This window comes from Lissotriton helveticus, chromosome 4_1, assembly GCF_964261635.1.
Source record: "Lissotriton helveticus chromosome 4_1, aLisHel1.1, whole genome shotgun sequence".
Classification (NCBI taxonomy): Eukaryota; Metazoa; Chordata; class Amphibia; order Caudata; family Salamandridae; genus Lissotriton; species Lissotriton helveticus.
The window spans coordinates 694527696-694540976 of record NC_136063.1 but is presented as its reverse complement, the minus strand read 5'-3'; positions in this window follow the sequence as shown (position 1 = coordinate 694540976).

Below are 13281 nucleotides of genomic sequence, written 5' to 3'. Positions count from 1 at the left end.
ACATCCTGATATTTTTTCACCACCCATTTGAAAAATGCACAGGTCTCTCTCATTGATGGCCAGCACCGACATACACTTTTAGACACACATCCCGCCACAAGTTCTAGAATTGCAAACTTTAGAGCTGGGGAGCTACGTTCGAATCTCGGCATCAGCTCAACATCCTGTGATTCCAGGCAAATCGCTTTGTCTCCCCGTGCCTACCCCAAATGAATGTGTTCTTCTGTAATGTAAATTGTGCTCACGCCATGTTATCGAGTTCACGCTATATAATATTGCAAGGAAAAATAAAGTAGGGAAACTCGAGTTCTCACACTACTGAACACGCACTCTTAAGTGCATCAGCAGTGCACTGTGAATCGGAGCGTTTCACAGGCCTATCACAGATAAGAAATGCTATCTAAACGAAATCCTACAAAACAATATACTACTGGCCGGCAGCAATTCATACCCGGACAACGTCGGGACGGGCTGCTAGTAAACTTATAATTGCCTCTACTCAAGGTACTAGAACTGAAGGGTAGCTATTTTAGCGAAAGGGGGGGACCTTCAATCTACAAGAGCAATATCTGATAAATTCGGAAGATGGGGCATCACCGAATGCCAATACAATAATGGGGAAAATAAGATGACGATATGTACAGTATATGGCAATGTGGGAGATGATCCAGGAGGCCTGAGTAGTATTACTAATGAATTGGTACTCTGGCCTTTACCCCTAATTGTCTGTGGGGACTTTAACTTACATCTACCAGGGGATTGGTCAATGGATCCTACATATAAATTTAAAGGGAGGAAACCTAGAGTCTTCAGGGCATTTAAGGATCCATGTGTCTTACATGGGCTGATTGATAGTTGGCAATCGAATCACCCGGGAGACCATGGATTCACTTTCTTTTCCTATCCACATTCACGTCATGTGCGACTTGATTACATGCTCATCTCCAACTCTATGAATACCATATGCACTATAAATAAGCTACCAAGGGTACTATCGAACCACAACCCATTAGAATTAAACGTAGTATGCAATAGAAATAACCCCATAATGAGGACCTGGACGTTCGAAAGGTCTTTTCTAAAAAATGAAAATTACTGTAAACAAATGAGGGAGTGGATTACATCATTTTTGCCAATAAATATGGGTAGCTCCCCGATTGAGATAGTCTGGGATGCCATGAAGGCAGGCATCAGAGGTGAAACACTTCAGTTCTCAGTGAGGACCAACCAAGAAGGAAAGGCACAATTAGCTATGCTACAACAGAACCTGAGCAAAGCAGAGGCAGACCTAATCAATGCGACACAAAGTGGGCAGGTAACGGATGAACTAGCATGGGTGGCCATCGCTAGAAACTTGGTATCAGAGATCTTTATAGAGAAAGCCATTACTAAAGCCCCAATATGCAAGAAAAAATCATATGAGCTTAGTGAACCAGTTGGGCACCAGCTAGCGGTTCGTACAAGAGAAGAGTTGCCAGCTAATATTATAAAGGGTATTAAAGATCTAGATGGAGGGTTGGGAACCGAAGCATCTGAAATTAGAACAGCATTTCAGCGGTTCCTTTAAGAACTATATAAAGAGCCAGGCAGTGACCAGGAGAACCCGGAGGAGTATTTAGAGCAATGCGAGGGCAGCTGTCTGGATGAAGAGGATCAGACTAACCTAGATAATCCCCTTGGGTGGGACGAAATTCTGCTCTCTCTGAATTCATTGGCGAATGGCAAAGCAGCTGGGATAGATGGGATACCTACGGAATTTTTTGTGAAATTCACGGACCAGCTTAGAATAGTTATGCTGGAACTATTCAGCTCTATTTTTCGGGGCGGGAATCCACCTCCTTCTTGGTCAGCCGCGAAAATTATGGTTTTCCTGAAAAAAACAAGGACCCCATTGAAATGGGCTCATACCGACCCATTACACTGATAAATGGGGACTCCAAGATTTACTCGAAACTCCTATCTGCCCGACTAGCGCCAATTATCCATAAGATTGTCTCAGTTCGCCAACATGGGTTTATCCCAGGGAGATCAACAACGGATCATGTACAAAGAGTGATCTCGCTATTTGATTTCACAGAAACAACAGGAGGCCCTATGGCGCTAATTCTACTTGACGCAGAAAAGGTGTTCGATAGGGTCTCCAGTACATTCCTATTGGCAGCTATGATAAGATGCGGGATTACTAGAGGCTTCATTAAAGCCACCCAAGGATTATATGTTGACCCAGGAGCTAGTATTATGATTAATGAGACCCTGTCGGAGAAATGTACAATTACTAGGGGAACAAGACAGGGGTGTCCCTGTTCACCTCTCCTATTTGCGGTTTATATTGATGCATTCATCTTTAAACTTGAAAATCAACCCTCAGTGGCTCCTATTCGTGTATTCAATCATGACACAAAAGTCTTAGCATACGCTGATGATATCGCGTTGGTCACCTGCGATCCCAATAAAGCTATGGTAGTGATTGAGGAGGAGGCCCAGAGATTCGGAAAGGTATCAGGTTACAAGTTGAACTCGGAGAAAACTCAGATTGTCATCAATGATAAACTCAGGATGAGTGATAACAGGGTAACAGATCATGCAGTTTACCTTGGAGTCAATATAAGTGCAAAGGTAGACAGTATTGTGAATTCAAACCTTGATCCACTGATTAACCGCACCAGAAAAGAACTAACCCGACTTGATAATCTGCACCTCACAATCGGTGGAAGGTGCAATGTCATTAAAATGCTTTTCTTGCCCAGATTTCTGTACTTCTTCCGCACAATATGTCTGGTGTTTACTCCTCAGCAGTTTAAAATCATTAAGACTATGTTTTCCAGATTTATTTGGGGCTTTAGGAGACCTCGCCGTGCACTTAAATGGATTATGCTGCCTAAGGAAAGAGGAGGACTAGGTATGCCTAACTTCAAATTATACTATTGGGCAACGGTAATTAGATACTGTAAGACACTATATCTAAAGAATATAGCATCCACCCTATTCCAACTCCGCAAGAAATTATCCTGGGGGCGGGATGCGAGGGGTGTTTATGGCAACATGTCAATGACAACTACTTTAAGAAAGTGAAACTTAAGAGCATCTCTAGCATTCATAAAGTCTGGAGTAATATAAGAAAACTGCTAGGGTTGGGCTGTTATTCATGTTAAACACCAGTTAACCGCAATAATGATCTACCAGTGATCTTTCAGGATTGGTGTATGACTAGGTGGATAGAGGCAGGTATCAATTATTTAGGCTGTTTTTATACACCAAGTGGCCTAAAAAGCTTCTCAGAGCTGCACTCTGAATATGACATCAGCCATAGGGATTTTTTTTAAATATTTGCAGATTAGGGCTTTTTTCTTAAAGAAAATAGGGGGGACGGGAAAAGTTCCAATATAGTACCACAATAGAAACCATATGCAGGCAAAACACCCCTAAAATTGGGGAAATGTATGAAATACTAAGTGAAACTTTCCCAGATGACATGGGCAAACAGCTAGCTGATTGGCACTCCAAACTAGTAATTCAGCCATCAACCCCCGAGCGTGCGTATGAATTTTCACAAACATGTCTAATGTCCATAAAATTGCAGGCACAATTCTATAAAACTTTTTTCTCCCTCTACTATACATCTCATAGGATCGCAAAATGGGCATCAGGAAAGGGAACAACATGCCTGCGTTGCTCACTATATGCAGCCGATATTACTCACATGTTTGCCTCTTGCAACCCATTATCTAATTTGATAAACGAAATATCTGACTTTTTATCAGGGATTTTTCCTGTAAGAATGTCTATTGCAACTGAAGAAATAATGTTGGGAGTAGCCAATAACCAGCGGCCTATTCACATGCAAGGGTTGATTTTCGTGGCCACGGCTGTTCTCCAACTCTGCATAGCCTCATCTTGGCTTGACCAAAACCCACCGGCTTTCGCACAGTGGAGGACACGATTATTAGCGATATGTAGCCTGGAGGTGGATATATATAAAACCAAGGGGATTAATAAAAAGAAAAGAGGTATGCAGATTTGGGGCCCACTACTTCAGTGGATACAAAACTACACCTAGAGTTGGAGCTAAATCTGATGGATCTAGTAGAGCTAGTAGTTTGTTGACATCTAGATCATGATTCATTTTTGGATATACCTAATATATTTTCTGTATGTATTCTCATTTTTCATGTTTTCTTTTGTTGTTTGTTTTTTTGTTTCTTGTATGGTATGAAACAGGGGGGGGGGTGTATAACTGTGAGAAAAACTTGAATAAAGATATTTAAAAAAAAAAAAAATCTTCCTGGCTACTGCATGTCTTGTTCCCAGCTAGTATCTAAAAAATGTGTTAGGATTGAGAAATTTGAGATTCCCTTTCTAGCACCACAAGAACTTGATACGATGTATGTCATAAAATGCAAAATAACAGCTGTTTTTCAGTAGACACGTGCTGATATATTTATACGAAAATGACAGCTTTGCCATTGATATTAATGTTGTGAATATTTTAGATTAAACTGTTACAAAGGCATTTATTTGGATAAACACGAATGAATAGGTTGCTACACCTGACTGACCTTGCACAGACAAGATAATGAGTGTTCATCATCTGTGTAATCAGAGGTTCATGTGCACATTTGTCAGGCACAAGAGGTTGCTTACGTTCCCAAAACATTCTAATTTCGGGTTCTGAATGAGCATTTAACTATCCTTGACAAAATGTTGGCATTCAGGTTCAGAACATTTCACCTAACATTTGAGTTGACTGAACTACATTATATTTAAAAAATAATACATCAGTTATTTAATCAAATAACCTAATAAGAATGCAAAAACACTGGAGATTATTCAACAGCAGCATATTTGCTAATCCATGTGCGTAATTTTGCAGCTGTGTAGTAGGGGATGGACAAAACGTTATTTGTTCTGAACAAACATTTGGAACAAGGCCTAAAACTGGAGGATGTTAATTACACACCATTTCTTTTCAATTTATATATAATAGGAAATCATGAAAAACTTATTCAATGACTTTTAAATGAAAAAGATGATAATTGTAAGGCTGTATCAAATTCTCCGTTTTTATGACTAAAGTAGCCTAACTTTGGCAATATCACGTTGTGCGATTTGTTTTAAAAGGTTTAGTCACAGAACAAGGTTTCTTTGTTAAATTGTCTATTGCACATGTAAACACTTTAAAAGCAATAGTGTAAAATGTCTTTACTATTGACTCAAGGAAAATGTCTTTGCACCATTCCATATTAAGCATAAACTACAACAGTTGAAAATGTATTTGCTGTGTTTTTGCACCAGTGCAAATGTTGAGGTCACCCAGAATGCATAGGTTGGAGTGTAGTGTTATCAAGTATGAAACCTTGTCTAAAAGAGTGTCTGGGAAGGTTGCATTGCTAGGTGGAAGCCTGTAAAGCAGCAGGAGGTTACCAGAGGAGGACAGTGTAGGATTGCATCCGGTGAAGAGTTCCTCACAGTCTTGTATGGAGACGTTGTCAACTTTAGTGATATGTAATATTTGCCTGAACACAACAGCTAGGCCACCTCCTCTTTTGCCTATATGATTTTGGGTGATAGTTTGATAGCCTGGAGGAATGGCTTCATGCAGGACTGGAGCCATATCGTCTCCCAACCATGATTCAGTTTTGCATAGTATGTTAGGTTTTGTGTCAGTGAGAAGGTCATAGATTTGATGTTTCTTTTTGGAGAGCGATCAAACATTTACTAGTAGTCAGTCTAGAGAACACGCTTTGATGATAGTGGATGTGGGCGGTGTTCGTGATGAGATGCCCTGAGTCCTGGCCTTAAATGGGAATATGCCATTGCACTCCGCATGTTTTTTTTCCGCATGCAATTATAACGCAGTCGTTACAATGACCGCGTAGTAACAACGCATACCATTACCCAGCAAGTCGTAACAACGACTTACTTTAGGGGGGGGCGCTGGATGTTAGAATAGTATAAGTTAGCATTCCAACTCCAGTATGTGCAACAGTAGGGAAGGTGTTGGATTTTAAATCCAACACCTTCTGCCCCCTCCGCAAGTCATTGTTCCGACTTGCGGAGTAATGGTATGGGTTGTTACAACAAGGTTGTTTTTTTTTAATATATATTGTTGTAACAACTGTGTTGTAATTGCCTGCGAAAAAAAGGATTTGTGGTAAACAATGTTTACCCTGAAATAGCCCTAGTAATCAGGTTACCCCTTCAGCCAATGGAAACCCTAGTCCTAAACCTAACCAATCACAACACTAGCCAAATGCCAAAGGCACCAATAGGATAGCAGTCTCATAAAGCCAATCACAGCCCTAGTCCCAGCAGCCAATCAGGCATTAAACCCTAAGCCCTACATCCAATGCAAAACCTAGCCCCAGCCCCTGTCCCAGCCCTGTTTCCAGAAACCAATCTTGCACAAAACCCTAAGTCCTACATCCAATAGAAAGCCTTGCCCCAGGAACCAATCAGAAACCCTAAACCTATCCACCATTCAGATCCCTAAGCCCTACATCATTAGAATCACTGAACCAGGAACCAATCAGCACCCTCAAATACCCAACAAATGAGAACACTAAACCTAATCCAATAGAAACACACAATACTACCACCAATCAGTACACAAATGTAGCATCCAACAGTAGCCTATATAAGGTGTAGCAAATATTTGCTAGGTACAGGGCTGGAGCTGCTCCTCAATTCAGAATCTCATAGGAGCACAGACAGGCTCAATACACACTCTGGAGTTCTGCAGGTAGGGGTAACTTGCCCTCCAACAATGCTGCTTTTCCAACACTTAAAACAACTCACTCTCCTAGCCAAAAAACGAGTGCTACAATCCCTTTCCAAACACAGTTTAAGCAAGTGACAGCAGATTACAACAGTCTCTGAGCACCCTCTTTTCTGTCTCTGATGTATAATATCTCTGTTTCTAAGGGGAGCACAGGGGTTTAATCTGGTTTCACTCACTTACTAAGACAAAATGGGAGCTGGGGATGGATTGATTAACACACAGGTCTGAGCACAGATCAAGGGAGAAGGAGGAAAAATCGAGTTGTTACAGTCAATTTTACAAATACAACAGTTTTTTGATTGCAAAGTCCACACTGCAACAGGTAAAATGAGACGGTCATGGGCAATAAAACTGCACATTTTTAAACAAAACAGGTGACAAATGATGCGATAATGGGAAGGTAAAAACTTCAATTTGTAAGCTGTAATAATGTACAAAATGATATTTTATGTACTATAGTATAGTGGGCTTGTTTTTTGTGTGCTTCAATGCTGGGTAAACAGTGTCCCTTTTCACAATGGAGTGCTGCGGCAGCCGTGGTGAGCCACTGTTCTCTGCGAGGCTGATGGCATAGTGGCCCTTTGGGCATTGAACTGCTTGGAGGAAGGATGTCTACTGAACAGATTTCCATATTGAAGTTTTGGATATTTCTGGCTGATGTCCGATCACAATGAATTCTTTGACTGAATACAACTTTTGGAGGGTGCTTTCTCTTTGAAGTCCTCACATTATATTAACGCGCTAACAGGAGAAAGGGTTTTTAGATTTCAGAGTAGCAAGTGGGCGCTCAGCTAAAGGTGGACGCAAAAGTGTCATACAACAATGATAGTGTGGTGCAACTGGGTGAGCGGAAAAAGACCCTATAACCACTCAATTGTGTGTCAGAGAACTACCGACACACTAAACAAATACTACAAAAATACCCTATGCACACAGCAAAGAAAATGGATACAGTTGTGTCTATGTTGACACACATATGTAGAAGAACAGAGCTAACAGAAACAACACAGCGGTTTCCTGTACAGTATTACTACAGTTTAGTCCTTTAATTATTTCAAAACCAGCCAGCCGACACGTGTTTCATCGCGTTTGGAAAATGTTTTCCGCGACTCCTCAGGGCTGGGAAAGATACAATAGATAACAATAGAACATCTGACATGATGTTATATGAGTACTATGAACAATGCATCCATTTATGTGTTAAACCAGAACATGGAATTCTCAAAGTGAGACGTTCGCAGTGTACGATATATTAAGGTTTAATCCGTTGGTGAAAAAGGTAGTGAAAGCTCAGTCCAATTATGAATTCACTAGTGTGATGTGACATATGTGTGAGATGTAAAGAGAAGGTGAAAGGGTCATGCAATGTCTATAAGTGCTTTGTTTGTGGGTCTAGGTGTACGAAAAGTGACAGACGGATCACACTCATTCTTTGTGCCCTCATTACACATGTGATAAGTCTCACGTGAATGTGTAGGGAAAAGATAAGGAAGAATCATACCTGCAATTGAGGCACGACAAAGATAGGAGGTCTGAATACAACAAGGGAAATAAAGACAGAGGGCGAAAATTAAGGGGGGCACTGTTTATGGGAGAAGTAGTCTTAGAGATGGTGAGGGAGGGGACAAGGATTCTAAAACAAAGGACAGCTACCCGCTCCACCGGTGATAATTCCGACCCACCAGGGCCAGTGACCTAGTGCGTGGTTTCCAGTTTGAAGTAAGCTGCAGGATAGAGGTAACAACAAGTGTAGGAGAAGGAAAGAAGAGGGATGGGTGAGAAACGTCAAGTTTGGTTTAAAGGTTTCTCGAATGCAGTGTGTAGAGAAATTAAAGGTTTACGTGGTTTAACGTGAGTTATTTATAAGGGACATTACCCGAAAATATGTACTCCTTGGTTGTTGTCAAATCAAAGCAATCGTTCCTTGACTATAGAGACTCTGCCACGATACTTGTTCAAAGCAGAAAATCGTAGTCAAGAGGTTGACGCTGTGAAAACAGATGTCGATTTTGTTATTTGTGAAGATGCCAATATCTGCGCATTAGCTCCAGTTTCAGAAAAGGACAATATAATGAAAATGAAAATTATCCGGAGGTGTTTTCAAAGGGCTGTAAGCCCGGAGAGGCGGTTTCAGTGCACTCGAGGAGCGGATAACTCCATGGGTGTGTGCTGTCTGAAAATAAAGAGCACAGGTTTGTTAATCCCATTGTTGTGTAACCACAGTAAATGAAGTCTCTGTCACTGTGTGGATTACAAAGAAAGAACGATGCGGAGCAAGGGGTTGAGACTAACTTTTGAGTTAGGTAAGACTTCTAGTAGATCCTCTCGTGGGTCGCCGTGTTCCAATTGTGGACACGTGACCCAGAAGCAGAAATTGAATTTAAGTTGTTCCGAGAACATAAACGACAACCCTGCTCAGAGAACTAGCACTTAAACCTCCGATATGTGAATGCGTGTTTGAAAGACATATGATCAGAAAATCTTCCCTTCCTGTCAGGGATTACTGTGATGTCATTGAATTACAGTGTTTTCCCAGTTGTTGCGTGGTATGTCTAATTGGAACGTGTGATCGGCATGTAAAGAGGATAGCGAGGTGGTTGGACAAAACGAATAGTAGTAGGGGTGTCTGCATGCACAATTCTTCATTGTAAGTGAAAGAACCAATCAGTGATAAAGGAGGCGGGGGATTTAGGGGCATGCACATGGCACAAAACAAATGACATATTCCGGAATGTGATTCATAAAAGGGGGTGGTGATGGACAGAGTATCTGAATTAAGCAGAACACTCCTACCCAGTCAAAAGATCAGGGCTTGATCCATCACCGTTTTTTAGCTCACTGCACCATCCCAGTTATTCCGGAATGTGGTTAGAAGTTTTAGGATCTGTTGACATGACAAAACAGTTGTTGCACATACCTTGTCACATAATAAACAATATTATTAATCTACTTTGGAGATTTTTTCCCTCTCTCTACCCTACCCTAAAGCGGTTCTTGGCCAGCACAGTATCTAAATATCACAATGTTATCATTACAGTAATTATATATATGAACTTGATGGTGATAATTCTGATATCCTTGTCGATTGCCATTGTGGCGTGTACCCTTGTTGTGTTATTCACGTTAATAGTAATCATTAGTGATACAACAAAATACATTTAAGCACGGATCATCGATTGTGTGACTCGAAATTTTGGTTTAACAAAAAAGGGGGGGACGTCACATATAAACATCAAAGGTATTAACAGCGCACAGTTGTTGTGACCACACCCAAGTATGCATGATAGCTATATTTTTATTCAGCAGTTTCGTAAAATATGTTTCTTGAAAAAAATATCTGATCAAGTATGTTTTAATATTTGAAAGCTATATTACAGATGGCGCTGAACAATCTCCTATTCCTCTTCTGTAACAATAGGACAATCTATTACAATATAACAATTGATACAATTGTTACAGTAAGAAGAAAAGGAAAATAAAGTTATGTATTTAACAGAACATCCATAATGAAATACTTTCGAGCGGTAATTATTTACTGAACTTCTTTTCTCCGGGAGGTGAAAAAGTTTGATCTTCGTGGCGACGGGTCATAAACACCTCTGAGATCATGACAGTGAGAATTATAATATGCATATATTTTCACAGTACATGATCACAAGGGGGCAACAGACTGAAAACTGGAAGCCGGTAACGTTGCTTACATATCGTTACTCTTTGTGACGATTGATCATGAACTCCACTGAGATCACCATAACTGTTAATGTTATAATATACATATTAACAATATATGATCTCGAGGGGAAAACACGATAACAACTGGAAGATGGTGAGGTTGATTGTAAATGTTTAAGGTTTGCGTCGGCGGGTCACCAACACCTCTCAAGCGAAGTACAGTGTCAATATTATAATATAAAAAGTCACATTATATAAGCTAAAAGCAGCCAGAAAAGGAGCAATGTTTGTTGTAAACTATCTGTTTCTAAAAACAAGCTGCTGACGTTACAGAGAAAAAGCGAAAAACATGCAATACAAATTTTTTCTAGATATAAATGTTAAGATATTGACAAATAGCCACAAATTATAACTAAGTACTATGCCTATGCCATATTGAAACAACTTACAACTCTCCGTTGCTAGAAAACGGAACCTGCATCACAGATTGGCGACTCAGAAATAACTCGCGAAAACGAAACTAATTGCACAATAGGTGTGGTTTATATAGTTTTTGGTTGTTAAGTAGTCTACGAAAGGAAGATGTGACTCCGCCTATTTAGATGTCACGTTTTACATTTTACACTTGCTCATGTTTTAACTGTTTTACTACTGCACGTGTTGGGAAAAGTTACAAACTGTGAAGCTGTAAAGGTTTTGATTTCCATAGTAACACGTATAAGGTATATTATCTACATACATTGGAGAGTTTAAAAAGTGTTACTCGGGAAACTGTGTTGTTTGCATTCTCTTGATTAAAAACATCTAAATAGAAGACATAAAAGAAAATATCGTTAACATTAGAAGAAAAAAACCGGATTCATATTCGTTATTACTATGCTTCTTAATTAAAAAAATTCTTGCATTTGTAAATCGTAAACCTACCCTCGGAAAGGTGTGCTGGCGCTTGGGGCGTTGGGAAGATTAAGCAAGGTATTACTTACAGTGGGATAGTAGTGGGCTAAGATGCTGATGGACTATGGAATCGAACGGTGTTGTTGAAAGTCGGGTATTATAGGTGCTGTGTCATACTTTTACCACACTTATATGTTAATTACTGGTTTTTAAGTTGAAAATATTCTTAAATTATAAGTAGGGCTGCTTGATTTATGTTTTTACTGATTTCTAAAGATAAATAAAAACAGAAAAGTATTTATTTTCCTTTTTGTATTTATTTTAAACTGTGCATGAATACGGAAATTGGGTTCTTTTTTGAGCATTTGTAAATGCTGTCAATGATGAGTAGTAGGGCAATAGGTCTGTCGTTCTAAAAGTAAAAGGGTTAAAACAATAAAAGACTTTTAGAAAAGATCCTTAAAGAGCAATATATATTCTTGTATGATAAAAGTTGCACATTTTAATATGAAGATTGTGTATAGTTTATCATCTAAGAGTGTTTACATGAGTAAAAACGGTTAGTCTTTCAGCCATGAGTGCATATTTATCAGTAAAATAAATGTGGAACTATACTAATTTTAGATAATTTTTTTTACAAAATCCGAAATATACATATGTGTAAATAGATATACAATTATTTTAAAAAAAAAATAAGTATAAATATAGATGGAAATGTCCCAAAAATAAGTACCATAAAATCAGGAGGTATAATTATAAGTAAAAACACTACTGTTAAGTTTTTTTACTATAAAAAGTATACACGTGTTTTTAAATTTTACTTAACAAACACTATAGGTTATAGGGATGTTGTAGTTAGATATTGACATTTAACAAACCTTTGAAATTCACTGAAAAAGTCATAGGTTTCAGTTACGTTAAAGTTAGAAATGATCATTTAAAAAACCTTTGAAATTACCTGAAAAAACCATAGGTTTCACACATGTTATAGTTATCTGGACATTTCACTCATACAAAACCTTTGAAATTCCCCCGTTATAGTTAGTTCAGCTAACTATAAATCGCGCGCCCGCAATGCACGGCTGAAGACGTCACATATTACATCACTCATGACATGGTCAGTGACATGATGTCATCAGCATTGCATTGCGGGTGCACGAGCTGAACTAACTATAACGGGGGAATTTCAATGGTTTTGTCTGAGAGAAATGTCCAGCTAACTATAACATGGGCGAAACCTATGGTTTTTTCAGTGAATATATATATATATATATATATTTCAAAACGAAAAAACCTCCAATCCTGGGTTTAGTTACAAATGAGAGCACTCAAAAAAAAAAAAAATATATATATATATATATAGATATCCAAGTGAAAGCATATTCATAAGTTACCATAGAATAAGAGCCTCTGTAAATACCATAATGGGGAAGGACCACACAGAGATGTTTGCATACCGAGGGGCACAAATAAGCATGTAGTAAATTAACTTGTGTCTAGGTATGAGTTTTTGTGCCACTCAAAACATTCTTAACAATTTTCAACTAGTGTTCAATGTGATGGACTACATTGCGTACAACAAATGTGGCACTACACATTAATGCTTTGGTGCATCTAGGAGTCTTACACTGGTACAAACCCTTTGACATAAAGTAGGTGGAAAAGGAACAGCTGAGACTGGAAGAAATCAATAAAGTTAAAACAGCCAACAGGTTGGCTGGCCCAAACAGTAGTAGACAAAACCAGACATCACAGGCAGGTCTGCATATAGTATTGACAAGTACTTGTTAACTTCTTATTATCAAACCCCCACAATAAACAACAGTAGTACAATTGTAGACAATAGTAAATCTTTCTAGAGCACCAATGTTTTCAAAATTAGATGTCAGTCAGGGTTGCCAAAAGATAGAGCTGCATAAGGACACAGCGTACATAAC